This window comes from Cricetulus griseus, chromosome 6 (assembly GCF_003668045.3).
Source record: "Cricetulus griseus strain 17A/GY chromosome 6, alternate assembly CriGri-PICRH-1.0, whole genome shotgun sequence".
Lineage (NCBI taxonomy): Eukaryota > Metazoa > Chordata > Mammalia > Rodentia > Cricetidae > Cricetulus > Cricetulus griseus.
This window is the reverse complement of record NC_048599.1, coordinates 76,031,009-76,051,132: the sequence shown is the minus strand read 5'-3', so window position 1 is coordinate 76,051,132 and position 20,124 is coordinate 76,031,009. Positions and strand designations below refer to the sequence as shown.

Sequence of the window (20,124 nt, the reverse complement as noted above, 5' to 3'; positions counted from 1 at the left end):
GGAATGTTCTGTGCAACACTAGGCAGCTACAAACAACCTTCTCCAAAGAGAATAGGGGATAAGCAATCAAGCTTGTAACAAGGTTGGGTACTCTGAAAGTGTATGGTGATTTTTCACATTACATTTGAGTCCAAGGCAATGTTCCTCTGGATGATAACATCGTCTCTTGATCTGTCCGGGCAAACTCCTCCACACCACTGCTTCTTGCTCGCACGCTCTTCCTCATATCTGGCCTCCCCTGGAGCCATAGTCGTTAGTATTAAATAAGCAATTCAAAAACCAATCAATCATTAAATCAGAATAAATCCAAAGAAGCACACTTCAGCACACCAGTGTTTTGTTTAAATTCCCTTTGCAGTGCTCTGAATTCCAACTGTTTTATGTTCTCCGTCTGAAAGGGCACAAGGAGGGGAGGATTGCCACAGCCTGGCCAGTCAGGAATAATTGTATTTTCCCTGAGGCTGAGTGATAATTGACTCATTAGTCACCGTCATAGCTATCAACCTGCCAAGGCACAAATGTGCAAGCCTGGCCTGGGGAAAAAAATACATATATATGTTGAAAGCACCAGATGAGGGACACCACAGCACTAAGATGGAATTTTTGAAAGTCCAATGTTATGCGCTTAGAGAGAGGAAAATGTGGAGAGAGTGTAAGGTTGCTAAAATGTTATTATTTATTGTCAAGAAGGAAATCTGATTAGTAGGGTCCTAAAGCTTAAGTCCAAAAGTGGTATTCTGGGCATCAAGTATGTACAAGATAAGAAAGACAACTAAGGCACAGCCCTGCTCTTACAGAGTAGCCAAGCTAGGAGGTTTAGTTACGTATGTGAAGCACCCAGAGAGAAGGCATCGGTGACAAACCACACAGGAGAAGTACAAAGTCAGAACATGGCAAAATGGTAACTGGCTTTTGAAATCATGAAAAGTTTCCCTAGAAATCAGTCATGTGAGGTGGGGTTTGGAAGAAGTTGTCAAGTTCAGTAGGCTTGTTTATTCCATGTGGGGGTTGGGAGGTGGTAAGCTCATAAGAGAAGCTTCCAGGGCCAGAAGGCCAGGGCCTGAGGTGGAACTGTGAATCTTCCAGGAAGACTGGCATACACATTCTGTGACATGTGAGCAGAGTATATTTGGAGAGCTCAAATAAAACTCTGCACTTGACCAAGGGGGTTGGTCACAGTCCAGCTGTGCTCCACAGAGAGACACAGTAGAGCAGACAGGCTAGGTCATGGAGGCAGGAGAGTCACATGACAGGTGAGGCACACACTGTATCGGCTGCTGTATAACACAGGTGAGAAGTAAAAGAAGTCGCAGCTACAGAGGAGGCAGAGAATTAAAAGGAAAAAACAAGCCTGCATAGTGAGTTCTTTGTGTTTCTCAAACAGAATGAAGACACTATCTCCCATGATTATGTTCCCCTCTCTAGATATCACAGACCATGCTCTTTATCTCCCAGTGTCATCCGCACTAGTCTTTTACATTCAAATTGGCACATCCTCGGCACATTCTCTTAGTCTTGGTGGTGGAAGATGTAGATAATACAGTGTGCTTGTAACCTGTCAGGTGAACCAGAATTTGGTGCAGAGGCCACATATACCCACCTGACAAGCTGAGCTGTGCTGTTCTTCCTAACTGATTTAGTCAGGACCACAGAATAGCTCCACCCACCATGCAAATGGATACAAACGGAGCCAAACCCATGATGTCATATGGTGAAGAACTCAGAGAAGGACTCCAGGTGTTCATGAGAAACATCTGAGTTTCTCCACAGCCTTATCCAGGTATAACTTATGTACCATCAAATCCACTCACTTTAGCACAGTATCCAATGATTTCTTATATAGACATGTAACAATCACTGCCATTTAATTTTTAGTTTCTATCACCCCAAAAAGGTGCCTAGTGTCAATCTGCAGACTCCTCCCCCATTGCCAACCCCAACAACAGGCAGCAGTTCATGTAATTTTTTGCTGCTGGTGGTTCATGTTTACCAGACATTCCATTAAAGTCATATACACATATTTCTTGTATTTAGTACAACAATGAGATGCAGCCATGTCATGGTATACATTAGTATATTTTCCACTGTTTTTGTTGATATCCTGGCATTATGCTGACCCAGCCCCCTGACAACTGGCCAGGTATGCACATCGGCATTCAGGCGGATGCTTAGACAGTTCAAAGGGCCCTGTGTTGTGTGTCTACATTATGTGTTACGTGGCTGAGTAAGGACTCTGTACGCATGTGCAAGCTTTCCCCTTTAAGCAAGTGCCTCCAACCTGTTCACCCCTTCCATTTCTGTTCCCGGTTGGCCAATACTTACCCCTCCCTTTGCTCCCTTTCCCAATAAACTCCAAATGGGTTTTGTTGAGTTTTGTGGATTGTGTTTCATCGCCCGTAGCTGCAGCAAACAACAACAGTCTTGTTTCTCTCTTCACCTAATAGTGGACATTGGGAGTGTTTCTACATCTTGTACTCCCTTGATTATGATACTGCATTTGTTCCCTGGACCAGCATCACTAGTGGAGATCCATGCGGTGTGAAACATAATGAAATCAAACCAGTGGATAACTACAGCCTCAGCTGCCTTCCACATCAGGTTAGGGAAGAAATGTGTGTGTTTCCGGAGGCTATGACTCTCCAGTCACTTCATTCTATCACCACAGATGTAGAACTGGGACTCGACATCCCAGCACATGGCCCTGCTTTCTTTGAGTTTATAGAGAATTCTCAGAAATTTCCTCTATAATTTGTTAATTGTTTATGTCTCCCTACTCATATGTAAGCCTAAGCAGAGCAAGGAGCTCACTTTCAGGAATTCATGCATGGTTCCTGGAAGATAAAATCCTCTCTCCAAAGAATATGAAGCAAGCCTGGGAAGTAGACTGATAGTCAACTCTTCAACCAGCAGCTTCTGGGCTGGCTTCTGGGCTGGAGGGATGAATGGAAGGTTAGGAAAGTTATAAGGCACTTCAAGGGCATAACATTTTCTCTCTAAGCTAGCCTATCATCTAAGTTTTTTCCAAAAATAATGACTAAATATGTGAGCAAAGATTTCACTAAAAATCCAATAACATCTCTTCTATTTCCTTGAAATTTTCACTTGATTAATGCTGTAAATTTTGCTTATTTATGAACTAGCATTTCCATGCATAAAATATTTCCAAGGACCAGTAGTAAGAAGGCTGTGAAGAAAAAAAGGGGGGGTGAGCTGGAAAGGGAGGAGAAGGGAGGAGATGAGGGAGGGGAGAGAAGAGGAGGACAGGGGAGGCGAAATCTTGATGAGGACCTTCAAGTCCATCTCTGACAGCCTGCCCATACTTACATGCCTTCTGACCTTAACCTCCTCTCCTCTGACTTTTGTTCATATCACACAAGACATTCTGGCATTTTCAAGGTGTCTAAGGCAGGCCAGTGGCACTGCTTTACTAGACCTATTCACTGGCTCCCCTGGACTTTAAACAACTTCAGGTTTAACACTCTCTCTTTCTGATCTCTTTCAGATTTTATCTTCCATGGCTGCCAACCCTTATTAATAAAGAACTTCAACCTGCACCTTCATGAGCCACTACCCGTGATCCCACCCCCCAAAAGTTAACATCTTATAAAAGATGGTACTATATTAATTGTTTAATAGCTATTTCTCCTTTCTAGAATGCAAATTCTCTGAAGGCAATATTTTTTATCACTTTTGTTCACTTACATGAGCAGCACTTAGCAAAATGATGATGATCAAACAAAATATGGCATACTCATATAACTGAATTCTGTGCAACTATCCAACACTGTTACCAATAATATTTATTAGCACAGGAAGATATTCATAAGATAATGTTATTTTTAAAAAATCAAGTTTCAATGAGATTATGTACAATAATCCCAGTCCCTCACCCACTTCCTCCTCTGTCCCAGATATCCACTCCTCCTCCATTACCCACCCCAAAAAACAAAGCAGGCCTCCCAGGGATATCCACCAAATATGGTCTAACAAGATACATTAAGACTAGGCACAAACCCTCCTCATATCAAGTATGAATGAAGCAACCCAGTATGAGGAAAAGAGTCCCAAGAGTCAGAGACAACCCTTGACTCCCATTTTGGGAGTCCCACAAGAACATGAAGCTACACAACCATAAGATATATGCAGAGGACCTATCTCAGGCCCATACAGGGTCTATGTTTGCTGTTTCAGTTTCTATGAGCCCCTCTAAGCCCTGCTTAGTTAAGCTCCTATAAGCCCTGCTTAGTTTATTCTGTGGGCCATGTGCCCATGGTGGCCTCAACCCTTCTGGTTCTTACAATTCTTCCTCCCCCTCTTCTGCATGGTTCCTCTGGCTTCACCTAGTATGTGGCTGTCAGTCTCTGCATCTGCTCCCGTCAGTTGCTGGATGATGACCCTCTGATGAAAATTGGGCTAGGTACCAATCATGAGTATAGCAGAATATTAAGAATTGTTTCATTGATTTTTTTCCTTTATTTTCCCCAGTTATATTTAGTTCTATCCCAGGTCACTGGGCTGTCAGCCTCTGGTTCCTGGCCATCCAGGCAGTGTCAAGACTGGGCTCCCTCTCATGACATGAGCCTCAAATAGGAACAGTCATTGGTAGGCCACTTCCACAAGTTCTGTGCCACCATTTCCTCAGCACACCTTGAAAGCAGGACAGATTATAAGTCAAAAGTTTTATAGCTGGGTAGATGTCCCAGTCTTACTGCTAGGAGCCTTGCTTCATTATAGAAGATGGCCAGTCTGGGCTCCATATCCCCCATTACTAGGAGACTTTGTTAGGATCACTCTCAGATTCCAGAGTTTCTACTGTACTGGGTTTCTACCTCACCCTCCCAATTCTCTCTCCCTCCATTCTTCCCACACCCTGCCTGATCTTCCTGTTTCCATCTCCTCCCACCATAGTTCACCCACAAAATCTCTTCTGTTTCCCCTTCCTAGGGAGACCCATGCACGCCCCCACCCCACTGAGCCCTCCTTGTTACTTAGCCTCTCTGGGTCTGTGAATTGTTGCATGATTTTCCTTTTCTTAACAGTTAATATCCACAAGCCTGTTTGTTTTCTAATGAAATACAGAAAGGGAGTGGATCCAGATAGGAGGGAATGTAGGGAAGAACTGAGGGGAGTAGAAGGAGGGGAAACTGTAATCATGAAATATAAGGAAAAATCTATTTAAATAAAAGGGGGGAGTGAAGATCAGAGATATTAAGCCACTTTCCCAAGGATACCCAATTAGATAATAACAAAGCTTGTATTCAAACATCTTGATTATCTGCAACTCACCTGTTCTTAAATAATGATTGGATATATAAGTACACATTAATAAATATAGAAAATTCAGAAAAGATGGGTTCTAGGATAACTTCATGTAGCACAGCATCCATATTAGGCCCTGACTGTATACATTAGTATAGTACGGGAGCAGGAAATAAACTTCCATCTCACTTAGGTAGTTCTTCCTAAGAACTGCTTCCATCTTCCTACTCAGTTACCACTAGAGCACCACCCTCTCCACATGGTCCACCATAACACACCACCACATCTCTGTGCAAAGGACAAGGGAGGATGAAGGAGAAGGTGAAGTTATACTTAACACTTCCTTTTACTGGTTAAAGCATGAGGGCACACATCTTTAATCCCAGCACTCTGGAGGCAGAGACAAGCAGATCTCTGTGAACTTGAGGCCGACCTAGTCTACATAGTGAGTTTCAGGCCAGCCAGGACTATGTAGTAAGAACCTGTCTCAAAAAAATACAAAAATAAATACATCTTTTTTTTAAAGTGAAATGTCAAGGAAGACCAAAATTAAACGGCCCCAACAGGGATCCACCCAGTGCAGGGTGGTATGTGGGCTTTTCTCCATGAAGTAGTCCACAAATCAGGTTTGGAAGACTGCTATGACATCCTGAGGATATGGCTCCCAATTCCAGGTCTAAGAGAATGATTCTAGTAATTTCACTTCCCAACTAGGAGTAAAGGAATAAAAAGAACCTGCCTTCAGTGGAACCTCCCAAGAATCTACGAGGGTGACCCTAAATAAGACTCCTCGAAATGGAGGATACGGAACCTGAACTGGTCATCTCCTGTAACCAGGCAAGACTTCCAGTGGAGAGACTGGGACATCAACCCAACCACAAACCGTTTGACCTACAATTTGTCCTGCCTTCAAGACAGATGGCACAGAAATTGTGGGAGTGACCAACTAGTGATGGGCCTAGCTGGAGACCCATATCCTGAGAGGGAGCTCAACCTTGAGAGTCAGGACACAAGGGTGGGATAGACCAGAGATCTCGGATAGAACCAAACACGAATGGGGAAGAAAAAAAGTCAATAAGATTATCCCAAATGACAGCCTGTTATTCTCATAGATTGGTGCCTAGCCCAATTATCATCAGAGAGGCTTCACTCAGCAACTGATAGAAACAGATGTAGAGACCCACAGCCAAACATTAGGCAGAGCTTAGATAATCCTATGGAAGGGGAGGGAGGAAGGAATATAAAGGCCAGAGGGGACAAGGACATCACAAGAAAACCCACAGAACCAACTGGGCTCATAGGGACTCCCAGAGACTGAAACAACAACCAGGGAGCCTGCATGGGACTGACCTAGGCCCTATGCACATACGCTACAGTTGTGTAGCTTGGTCTCTTGTAGGACTCCTAACAGTGGGAGCAGGGGCTGTCTCTTACTCTGATGCCTGCTTTTGGGACCCATTCCTCCTACTGGATTGCCTCATCCAGCCTTAATAGAAGAGGAGGTAGGTGCCTAGTCTCACTGCAACTAGACATACCTTGCCTGGCTGATATCCATAGGAGGCCCGTCTATATCTGAAGTGAAACAGTGGAGGAGGAGTGAATGAGGGGGAAAGGTAGAGGAGAAGGGGGAGGAGGGATTGGAAGGAGGGGAAGGAGGGGAAACTTTGGTGGAAAGTAAATTTTTTAATTAATTAACTAAAAAAAGAACCTGTCTTAAGGATATAAGTCGGGAGTACTTAGCTGTAGGGAAGAGTGAGAAGTATAATGAGAGAGAAGCTAAGTTCTGCTACAGAGTAGCACCCCACCCCATGGGGGGTGTGCCTTACATTATTTTCTAATTTTCTTACCATGACAAAAAAGGTTTAGGACAAATACTCATTTTTAACTTTGATGTTCCACTTTTAAATAACAGCTTAATCTAGTCATAAAACTACTCTTAGGCAAGTCTTTAAAATGTACTAAACACCTCCAAGTATAAAACACACTGCAGAACAGCAGAAAGCCCACCAGTAACAGCGGAATTATTGGGGAGTGGTTTCCTGGAAACTCAGGCAACAAGATGCTCCACAGTCCAAGTTTTTCATTTTCTTCCTAACAGCAAAATGCCCAAAAAGAACACAGTTCTCCTGGCTATACCAGATTGTGCGGCAAGGACATTTTCCTGTGGTGGGGTGATTTGGGCCATGGACACTGGCAGTGATAGCCCTGAGACTTGAGACAGAATTGTGTCTAACCAGAGAGCACTCTAAAACTCTGCAGGCCATGTAACAGAGATCAGCAAGATTACAGTAAAATTATTCCTATCATTCACTACATCCTTCCTGTCAGAATGTCTTTATATAAAATGGTAACATTAAACAAAAAGACATATATAAAACAAAATAAATTACTGTTTCTCTTTTTGCAGTACATCAAAATTGTTTGAAAGCTATATAATTTACTCTTAAAATGCAATTTGTACCAAAATAAGCACAAATTTTTGAAAAATCTATACATTTCCCTTTAACCATCCCCCTTACACACACACACATACACACAAACATACATAAATACACGTAACACATATGCACTCCATCTCATTTAAGGCATGTGTTTAAAGCTATTCAGAAAGTTGTTTCCTAGGTTGCACAATGAAACTAGTCAATCAGAATTTAAGGAAAGAGTCCTGAAATATGCATTTTAATAAGAGCCTCCCGTGTGATTTTTGTTGAAACTTAAGATAGAATTCCCATACCAAGGTTTTCTGAGGTAGGATTTTAAGGTTATGTGAACATATAGTATTGAGTCCAGCTACCAGAGGCCAGCACAGGACTATTCCCTGACATTTATAGCTGTACACTATGGTATGCACTATATACAATATCTACTGTACATAGTTGATTTTAACTACCTCAAGAAATAGCATAGAAACTGACTGATATTGTACAAGGTTTTAATATTTAACTTTGATATTGCTCTTTAAACATCAAAATCAGTTCCCCTAACCACACAGCCTTTAAGACTTATGGAGGACCTTCATGAATATTTCATCCAATTCTCATCCCAAGTGTAGGAGCCATACTAAACAGTAAAACTACTCCTGTTTTGTGAGTTTAAAGAGTAAATACCAGGGTTGTGGTCTTGGGGAATGAAATGCCTGAGCTAGTTCCTGGGTCCTCTGATGAGAAAATAAAATAGCACCCTTCCCATTACACTGGCTTTGCCTACAACAAAAAGAACCAGAAGGTCAGAGCTGTGAGTTCTTCACCAAACATCCTCGAACCCTGATCATGCTTGTCTACCCACCTGCATGGAAGTACATTTTGTTCAACTCATCCAAGTTAGAGGATATTGCAGAGATTAACTTTCTCCTGTTCTTTACAAATAAGTCTCTGCATGCATTTATAATAATCTAACACTCAAATGTGGCATTAGGGATCTCCAGCTTTTAAATTATGTGAGTGTTGAAAATGCTTTCATTTTTACGGGGTGTGCTAGAATACCCTTCATTTACAAGAAAAGGCTTGAGGTAAAGAAAGAAATGTCTGTACTGGTCTAATTATACTCACTGTTGTTTTTTGTTTTGTTTTTCTTTTGTGGGGAGGGAAGTTTGAGACGGGGTCTCACTACATAGCTCTGCTATCCTGAAACTCACTCTGTAGACCAGGCTAGCCTTGAACTCACAGAGATCCACCTTCCTCTGCCTCCTGAGTGCTGGGATTAAAGGTGTGCACTGCTGTGCCTGGCTTGTTTTTTTTTTTTTTCTTAACTCATAAAGCATTCACTCAGTCAAAATCAGAGACCCCAGAATCAAAAGCAATATTCGCAATATGATTTGTCAGTACAGGGCAAATAGAAGTTAATATGGCCTCACTAGTGAGCACTAACTGTACAGTCTATACACAACAAACATGAATCTGTCTTCATACATCTAAACCATTTAGACCCAGACCATCTTTCATAAGCAGGCATCAATAAAAGGAACATGGCAACTGATGAATTCTCCAATGCACAGTCTTTTTCTTCCATCTCTGCATTCCCAGATATTAGTTCAGTCCTTATAGCAAAACTACTAGAAGAATGTTTTCACATGCCATACTACCAAGTATAGCCCATGATTCTGAAATGATGCCAGCATTACCAAGAACTGGACTGACACTCTATTTAGAGACTAAACCCGGTGACCAGGATTAGATGCCTGCTTACAATCCTTTTTGTCTAATCAGTGGCTCGTAAGACCACAAAACCTAATATGAAAGTCAGACTAAGTCCAAAAAAAGCACATGAAAACAACATGGTGATTCTCCCTATTCCCCTACACCAAGGAAGCAATGGGCTGCAAGAAGAGCAAGCTGGCTGCCATCACTTTACATCTGTCTCACTGGAACAAATCAAACTAGGGAGGAAAAAAAATAGGACACAAACGTCCCATACTAGAGAGCTGTGGTTTTCATATAAGGAAGACACAAGGATGGTTAAAGCACAGTTTCCTGTTTGTATCCCTTTGGGCTTAGCCAAGCATTTCAAAGAAAATATTATTGTTTCATGGCTGAATGAACACTTTGCCAAAATGATTCTGATCTGAATGATGCTTATTCAACTGAATCAACACATACAGTGTTATGACGGCCTCACTTCACATGAACAATTTATCTTTTCCCTCCAGGTAACAATACACTTGCCAACAATGAGTAAAAATAATACCTCACCTCAAGAAAAATAAATACCAAACAATTCTTCACCTATGTAATATTGTTTAAATCAGCTGAAGGTTAAAGGTGTCATTGGAATTAACTTATCTCACTATTAGTAACTTTTTATATTTTGTAAAAGTTTAAAATCCCATCTGTTTGTTCAGTTCTTTAATTTACACATGCACAAGAAATATGCTACATATGATATGTAAATTGAAAATACATAGAATTGAAAAAATGATTCTTTTAATTATGATCAAACTGAAGTTCTTTTTTTAAAAAATTCCTCTTCTCTAAGAAGAATACCAAGAAAAGGTAGCACTGTAACAAAACACTGTGCATTAAGAACACTGTCAAAAATAAATTTAATGATCATAATCCAAAGTGCTATACACATTTAAATATTTTCCTTCGGTACCCAATTACATCTAAATTGCTGAAGACACATACACACAAAAAAAAACTAATGATTATCTATGGACCAAATATTCCCATTTGAAGTGAGTATGAATTGTAAAGACCTCTGCTGAAGATTTATGCTAATATACCAAAAACAAAATGGCTCCATCAGCTTGAAATCTGTCATAATTTGAGGAGGGAAATTTCCTTTTACAACTGAACCAGCAGTTTTCTGTGTTTCATAATTTGTCAATTTGTTCCCTAAGTGTAGAGATTTAGTGACGATGAAAGAAACTGAGAAACAAATGAAAACTGCTTAATTACAGTTCGCAGATGTTCCCCCCAAAGAGAAAATCAGACTAATGCTGTGAAAGCTGTAAGACTCTTCTACAGAGCTTAATGTAAGGTGGTTCCCTGTCTCCTCGGGCCTTTTTCCTTCTTGGTATTCTGTGTGACATATGATGCTATGATGAAGAGGTCACATACAGAGGGCGACTCACAATCACTAGAAAACTTACAGCATTTTGTCCTTGTCCTCCAGGATTCTTAAAAGCACATCAAAGAAAGCCTTAAGGGGCTGGAGAAACGGCTCAGTGGTTAAGAACACTTGTTCTTGCCGAAGACCCGGGTTCAATTCCCAGCACACACACATGGCTGCTCACAACCAGCCACAACTCCAGCTCCAGCAGACATGATGCCTTCTTCTAACCTTCAAGACCCCAAGACATGTACATGGTGCACAGACACAAATGCAAACTAAACATTCACACACATAAAATAAATCTAAAGAAAATTACAGAAAAGCCTTAAAATAATACTGCTTCCTTATTCTCTCCCTTAGAATGCTAAACTAGTAAGGTTTTCTCCTTAATTGTCTGGTTAGTGTGATTGGGAAGTCCTTGTGTGATGCCTTGTCAGTTTCCTTCTATTTGCTGTTAAACTCACATTTTGCAAAAGAGCTTCCCCGGTGGCCTGACCTCCCCCGCCCCCCTTTCTTCTTAATGTGGCTAACAGAAAAAGGAAAGAAAAAAAGAAAAAGGAAACAGAAAGACACTCCAAATGGGCTATGAACTAAAAACACCACTCAATATTCAGTAGGGAATTAAATGACTGATAACAACAGCACAGAATATGTGGTGCCACAGCCACCTGGAAGCTTGAAGCTGGTCTGTCCGTTTCCAACTTCCTCCAGCAGGCAATCTGCCAGTTGCAAGAGTATCAAAACAATGTTAAGCCCTCCGGTTTCCATCTAATACTAGACAGAAAATAACTGCGAAAGGCTACACAGCAAGGATTATTTTTCTTGTTGTGTTTTCTTTTATGAAAGAAAGCTGTTTTTCTGCTCTACTGAAATTCCTCTCCTGCTTAGAAATGGGTAAGAGGGCCAGCTGCTTGCTATATTTTTCTCCATGGTATTTTTCTACAGCAGATTTTAAAATTCATCCTTCAGACTGGGAAAAGCCTCTCTTTGTACCCAACCCCACCCGTGAAAGTTTAAAGATTCATTTCTAACGTTCAAATTCAAAATAGCTTTGGGGACCGAAATATGTCATCTTCAGAAACGGGTTGTTTTATGTGCTGTCTCCAGTTTCATTTTTAATTACAGTTTTTAGAAGTTGTCAAGTATGAGTAGTGATATTCCTTTGGCTCAACTGACAAGTCAAAATTTATCAGTCCAGAAGTGTAAACCAAATCCCAGCCCAAGATGCTAAGCTCCTGACAGAACAGACGCTCAATACAGAAGCAAATAATGAAAGACTCCTCAGATGAGAAGCATGTGACTTTGAACAAGTAACTTGGCCTCTGCAGGCCTAGCACCTCCTAGGCAAAGAGCCTGTGACTTGCCCTTAACTCCTTTGTCTTCCAGGCCTGTCAGTCCCGGGCTCCTGGTGCTGTCTGTCATGCCTTGCATGTCTCAAGTGTCCTTTTGCTCTCTAGTTCTTCCACACCCAAACTCACAGCTCCACCTCAGCACCTCTGCTCAGCCTCCAGGCCAGTCTCCTAACTCAAGGGATCCCTCCTTCTTTGCCTTCCTTTCAGAGTCACCAGCAGTGACCCTTGGTAATTTTTATACATCTCTCCATCTGCTTGCTTCCTTGTAAGCAGTACTGTGGCTTCCAGTGACTGTGTGTATCAATCTAACCACACGACTCAAATGTAGTTATTGCTCAGGGTCAGGTCTGACCACACCTATCTGCCACTCAGTTGTCTCTTGTTTTCTCTTTATCCCATCCATTCAATATTCACTAAGCATACACTCATTCCATCTTACAAGATATCATTTCTGCTACTAGAGTGAGAGAAGCAATAGTGAGCAAAATCAACCAGAAGCCAACTCCCATGGTGCTTGTAATGAAGAAAAGGCAAAACATGTATGTTCTGATATCTGTTCCAATAGCTCATATCCACATCAGTGCCTCTTCAAGAAAAACTGCCCAGTGCTGTCAGAAAGGGAGGGACATCTCCTTCACAGTGTGAAGTCATAGCCAACTTGTTACATGACCTGTAGAAAGCTGACCTGGGCAGCTACAACAAAATAACCCTAGGCTGGATGGTTTAAACAGCTTAAATTGCTCACAATCTTGGAGGCCAGATCCCTAAGTCAAGGTTTGGTTTCTTGTGAAGACTATCTCCTCAACCATCACAAGGCCACCCCCTCACTATTTCATTTCAGTGTACATAGCTCTTCTCTCTCCCCCATTCCCCAAAGTCATAGTAGACTGAAGAACTACTCTGGACTCACTAAACCCAATTACTTTTGAAAGGCCCCCATCTCACCATCTACTCCACATATGGTTAGAGCTTCAACATAACAATTTTTAGGGTTATGCAGTCCAGTCCATAATGGCCAGTTACTTACCAACTTAGACCTTATAACTTGTTCATCTGTAAACTGGTAATTATAAAAATTAAAGTCATTTTTAAAAACTTCACTAGGCTATATAAGACTAATTAGGATGACCCATGTAACATGTAGAGTTTAACACCTAGTAACCACTAAATGTCAGCTGCAGCCAGTAAGTGAGCCTGGATTTCTCAGATTCACACTGTTGGGTGTCTCTAAGGAGGAAGTGTGATGGGCAGCAATCTGGAATTTGAATCTTTGACCTGACACCAAGCAGATTTCCAATGTACAATGACTTTCTGGTCCCTGTGGCATAAAAAGGAATGGTAAGAGCTATGCCTTCATATTATTGTGACAATAAGATTCTCAAGATAAATGATGAGTGAACACATCAATAAAAGAATCCAAAACAGAGAACACTAGGCTGTCTCTTCCAACTCTACAATTTAAACAGAAGTAATCTTGAGCTTAAAGAATGTGCACAGTCCTGTAACTGCAATAAGAGCCTTTGGAATGCAATCTAGAGCAGTGGTCCTCACAGAGTCAGCACTGCCTCAGTATCACATACAGAATTCCTCCAGAGAAAAGTCCCTCAGCTCCTCACGATAGGGAATCTTGTCTTACAACTCCTCTCTTCATAAGCCCAGAATAAGAAGTCTATATTTCCATAAACACTTGTCATAACCCTTTCACAAAGGTTAGTTCTGAGAGCCAGTCAAGTCTAAAAACCTCTGCTCAACAGAAGTGCAATGTAGCATGTGACTTTAAATTTTCAAATAGTCATGTTTGAAAAAAAAAGACAAAATGTCGGGCGTTGGTGGCGCACGCCTTTTATCCCAGCACTCGGGAGGCAGAGGCAGGGTGGATCTCTGTGAGTTCGAAGCCAGCCTGGTCTCCAGAGTGAGTGCCAGGATATGCTCCAAAGCTACACAGAGAAACCCTGTCTTGAAAAACCAAAAAAAAAAGAAAAAGAAAAAAAAAAGTAAAAAGTGAAGCTGACATTCATGTTTTTATTTAAATCCATTTCAATATAGTATCTTAATATTACTAACTATATGAAAAAGGCAATAAAATATTCTTTTGGGGTTTGTTTGGTTTTTTGTTTGTTTGTTTGTTTGTTTAAGATAGGGTTTCTTAGTGTAACACAGCCCTAGCTGTCCTGAAACTCACCTTGCAGACCAGGCTGACTTCAAATTCACAGAGATCTACCTGCACCTGCCTCTGGAGTGCTGGGATTAAAGCTGTGCACCACCACAAGCAGAAATATATTCTATTTTTATAATGAGTCTTCAAAATCCAATATATATTTTACAGTTATAGCATACTGCACAGCAGAAGCCAAATTTTTATTAGAAATACTTATTTTACTTTGATTTCCAAAAATGTGCCTTTAAAAAATGACACACAGGGCAATGGTAGTTCATCCCGGTACTTGGGAGACACAGACTGGTGGATCTCTGTGACTTTGAAGCCAGCCTGGTCTACAGAGTGAGTTACAGGACAGGCTCCAAAGCTACAGAGAAACCATGTCTCAAAATTAATTAATTAATTAATTAATTAATTAATTAAAAATGACCCACATAACCAATTTGTCCCAAACACATTCAAAACTTTTATCCTAATAAATTAACTGAGTATGAGTTATCATATTTATGTTTAAAATAATTAAAAGTAAATAAATATTAAGACCCAGATTCTCAGTGACACCAGCCACAGTTCAAGTACTCAACAGTCACCTCTGGCCAGTAGGAACTGTGCTGGACACGACAGGCCTGTGTGAGCTCAAACTACATAACCCCAACACATCCCTGAAATGTATGATCAGGCAGGAAACTAGCATAGCTCCTCAAGTAAGCACATCTGAGTGAAAGATACAGATTTAGTCTCTGTGATGGTATGAGATATTAAACTCTAAGCAAAGTGGAAATCTACTGAGGTTTTGAAACTCTAAGACTGGAACACCACCATCTGTCCTGGACAAAGATGGAATGTTCTATCTAGTGTGCAATGTTTTTTCCTGAAGATATACTACAAGAAAAATAAAATGCTAAGAAGAAAACAAAGCAAATGAAATGAGAAAAACACAGAGAAATGAGAAATGAAAGTTTCCATCAGGATCTCAAAAGAAAAAAATCTTTGGTTTCTACTTAATAAAAGTAAAACAGGTTAAAAGAGGTAGAGCAAAAAGACCCCCTTGGGGAGCTGCCCTGGGTATTTTAAGAAATAATAAAGTTAGGGAACAGATTAATTTAAGAGTTGTTAATCATAAAATGACAGTAGATTTTCTTCAGTCTCCTGGTAGCACTAACCACAAATCCCAGCACTCAGGGGAGAAGGCAAGAAGATCATAAGTTCAAAGTCACAGTTGGCTACACAGTGAGTTTGAGGCCAGCCCAGGCTACATGAGATCCTGTCTAGAAAAACCTTCCATTTTAGTTTCCAAACTACTTTGAGATGAATGGCAGGAAATACAGGAAACTATAATACTTTTACCTAAAGTACAAAATCAGAACAAAGACTGTAGGTTGTACATGAGTGCACACACAGATGAGTGTAAACACTGGAAACTGAGGATTAGTGTGATTACTGTATAATGCTCTATGTTAGTCCAAGTTCTGTTGCTATTTTTAAATGCCTGGGACTGTATGTTTTAATAAAAATCAGTTTGTTTAGCTCATCGTTTTGAAAATTCAAGCACACAATACCAGGATCTGTTGAGGGTAATGCCAATGAGTTGGTAAGGGCTTCATGGCAGATGTCACCATGTACACCATGTAAAAACATGATGGGGGAGAAAACCCAAGTCAAGATAGGAAGCCAAGAACCAGGGAGAGACCAGTGTTGCTCTTCTTATAATCACCTATATTAATTAGAAATCACTCACTCCAAAGAAAATCTACAATCCCTTCTGAAGTCAGCATTCCCATCAGCCTAATTACCTTACACTAGGCCCCATTCCTTAAAAGTTCCACCAACTCAATACCTCCAAACCAGGACCAAGCCTGTATCATATGAACCTGGGGAGAATATACCACATCCCAACCATACTGCTCCAGGGTTACCATACCTAACAAGATGAATCTGGGAAGACTCTGCCAATTTCTAAGCCACTGCCTTCTTAACTATACAATCTGTGTGAGAGCAGCAATTTGGTGTGTGGTCACAAGTATGCAGCAGGGTTTACAAGAGCCAGGGAGGCCAGCATGTGGCCCCTCTCACTAGGCTGAGCCAACACCTGTCACCATGCCCGTTTGGTCACAGTACCTTTAATCAGGGTCTCTCCCTACAATCTTATCTATTTTTTAAGCATTAGTACCTAAAACAATACCTAGACTCAAAGGAGACAAAGAACAACTTAATAAATCAGTGAATGAGTATTTGTTTTTAAAAAAAATTCACATTTTCAAAACCTTTACAATGATACAATTTAACAAATAGAAAAAAAAAAGCCTCTTCCACCTAAATATTCTAGAAACTTAAGAGATACAGAGGACTGAAACTTAGTACTTATCTTTATCCACAATGTCAACAACATATACTGTCTCTACAATGGGAAAAGCAAAACACCACATGCTGATTTTCTAACACATATCTTCCAACTTAATTTATCCTCTTACATTGACACTATTGAGAATTTAATTATAACTTGTCTGTTTAAAACTAGTAATTAATATCTCTAAACATTTTGATAAAACATTGTATTTATAATCAAATATGTATCATGGTTTAAAATTTAGAGTTGCAAAAAAAAAGAAACCTCCAAAATATAATCAACTTCAGTGTAATGTAGTGAGAATTATGTGTGATATTAAGAGTCTCCAGCTTCGTTCCAGGGGTCTGAAGCAATAATGTGAATTTCTCTCAAAAAGCCCATAGTTTAATTTTTCCAGAGAAAAAAGTTTAATGGGATTACTGACCCTCTTAACACTCCTCTAAAGAAAACGAATCCCATAAGCATTGTGGCATATAATTATTATAAACATAAATAGAACAGTCAATCAGCGGACATAGTAATGAACTTGAGAATTTGAACCTACTGAGGAAACGTGCCTAAGTCAGCCTGATGACCATGCATGTGAGCAGAAAGATTCATGCAAAAGAACCAAACATACTGAGACAAAGGAAGGGACTAGAAAAAAGGTAGGGAGATGGAAACTCTAAGAAAACAACCCAGTTTCTTAGCATATTAGCCTGGATCAACTATGCAGGCTATCACTCAATTCTGAGCCCTGTCCCTAAGTACTGTTTGGTCTTTTAGGAGGTATTTAAATGTTTCAAGGGGGGAAAAGGACAATTACTGATTTAAGACATATTTTTGTACATACAACTCTTTGTGCTTTAGAGGAATTTTTTCAGGTCATTAGCTTATAATGTGAACGGGCGCCTAGGGATATTTTGAAAGGAAAAAGCAGCTAGTATGCTTGGAGCTGCAGTTTATGTGGCTCACATCATCATTTATTTCAGCTCAATTTGGGGCCCCATGCTGAACTCAAAAGGAAGTCACCACATTTGAAGCAGTTTCTTTCTCGGCATGCAATGACCAAATCAGAATCTGAAGACAGACTACATAAAGGGCCTGCTAATGCTAAGGTTTTACAATTCCATGGGGCAGAAATAAAATCAGCTACACAAATAATATCTAAAGTAATATAGATTCAGACTTCATTAATTCTTCCAGTTTTATCTTTACTTGGACCATCTCATGCCAGCCATTCCTACTGCCAGGGTTAGGGCCAGTAAACAAGAACTAAAACACTAGACTCAGAGAAAGCAAGCAACTTCCTAAACCCCAGTTCATTAACAAAAAGATGCTATAAGCCCAAGTTCACAGACTAATGGTCATTCTGACATGATCTGCATACCATGTCAAAACATTTCATTCACACAGTTCTCAAATTTATCAACAGTCCTAAATTATCCACTCCCCTCAAGTATCAATAAAGCTCACAGCCTACATATTTTGTGTAAGTGTAAACAAAGTAGATTATTCTTTGGCTATCAGATTAATATGACTCAATACTACACTGAGAGTCCAATACTGTCAGAATTGACAGTATTTAAGAAAGAGAGAGGGGGGGAATGAAGGAAGGAAGGAAGGAAGGAGGAAACAGGGTGTGGGAAACCCTCATCTGAAAGGGCTTCAAATTTTGGGTTTTTTTTCAGATTTGAGAATATTTTAATATATATAAAACGATATTGGGAGTGGAAAAGGACCCACATTGAAACCTGATATTCATTTATGATTTATATACTTTAATCTAAAGGTAATTTCATACAGCATTTTTAATGCTTGAGTATTTTTACCATAACTTAGCTTAAGTTAACACACTTAACTCAGATGTGGATTTTGTAATTGTGGAACCATGAATTTTGAAGAATTTCAGGTTTCAGATTTTCAAATTAGAAGTGTTCAACCTGTACCTTGATCAAACAAAAATGTCAGACTCCCTTTTCCTTTTCTGCATTAGAATTTCCTTGATTTTGCAACTGTTTAGATCATGAGTCATGATTTCAAATCAGAAGATGGGGTTTATTATGAAGGTCATGGTCTTCCAGATAGAAAACTCCCTAGTCTCAATCATGAATACACATTAAAGTCAGCAGAGGAGCTTTTATAAAATGCCAGCTCCTTGGCACCAGATGATCCGCAGAGTGGGCTCTTAACAACAAAGTCCAAAAACCCCTCAGATGACTCTAATGTGTAATTTCATGGAGGGATGATGACCTTACATAGATCTCAAATGTGTATTGATGGCCCAGAAAGGCCCAACATTGCAAGTGACAACTGGAAGCAGAACCTAAAATGGACACAACTCTAATGCACATGAGTGAACAAGATGTTTACACACTTTCAGGTGGAACTAAGGCACTCTAAGGCAGGCACATGAGTCAACAAGTTGTGTATATGCACACACTTTCAGATAGAACTAAGGCACTCCAAAACAGGGGTTCTGAGCTCCAATTAACACTGTTACAAGAGAAATCACAGATACCAGATCCTTTCATGTGACCTAAAAAAACTAGAATCAAATTTTTCATAAAATTACTAAGCCTTTAAAGTACTGGCTCAATTAAAAACCAACACTACATAGAATGAGGTGGCAAATAATGAAACACATACTTTGAGTTTAGACTTGAGGCTCCCCCAAGCTATACCACCCCAGGTCAAAGGGATGTTTCCTGTCCACAGAAACCTCAGCACCATCCTCATCATCAGTATCACCATCATCACAGCAATGATAATCACACCCAGTGTGTTAACCATTATGGTGAGTTCTGCATAGGGTATCCTTAGTCTTTAGCATCCTTTGAGGGAGGGGCCATGATTAGTCCCACTTTCTGGTAACTACCCCTACCAAAGTCAAGTAGCCGGTAAATGATCACACCAAAATTCAGATGTGGGGAGTGTCTTAGTTTTAAATGTGCTTTTAGCAACTTAAAAAAATTAAATGAAGGGAATAGCTAATATTTTCTTGGCTCATCTGTCATTACCAAATGTCTCTGACTCTGTAACACACTCTTGAATTAAGAAAGACATGGGTGTTTATACCCATGAGTCACAAAGTCTCTGGGAAGAATCATGTGCTCTAAGGAGTTGAATGAATGTTCATGGGTCTTCTGAAAAGAAACCAAGGCTATAGACTTAAAGTCATTTATCTGTTGCTGTAACAAGTTGACTTCATGTAGCTCTCCACAACTGATGGCTTGCAGGGGTTGCAGGAGGGGAAGTACTCAGCTTTCTTTAAGGGGCTGGCCACTGGGAGTTTGACCATGCTCCAGTGAGTGTATAGGCAACACAGATTAGATTTTTTTCTTTCCTTTTTCTTCTTTTTTTGGGGGGAGGTGTAGGAGGTAGGGTGGGGACATCACAAGGGTGAGGGGATGGGCAGACCTAGGAGAACTAGGAAGTGAGTTTGCTCAGGGTTCATGATGTGCAATTCCCAAATA

At 40.3% G+C, this 20,124-nt stretch overlaps 1 protein-coding gene across 1 annotated transcript in view; it reads right to left on the bottom strand.

The window, feature by feature from the left end:
• Iftap (intraflagellar transport associated protein) overlaps positions 1-20,124 on the bottom strand; it is a 71,584-nt gene that overhangs the window by 36,037 nt on the left and 15,423 nt on the right. The window lies entirely within an intron of this gene.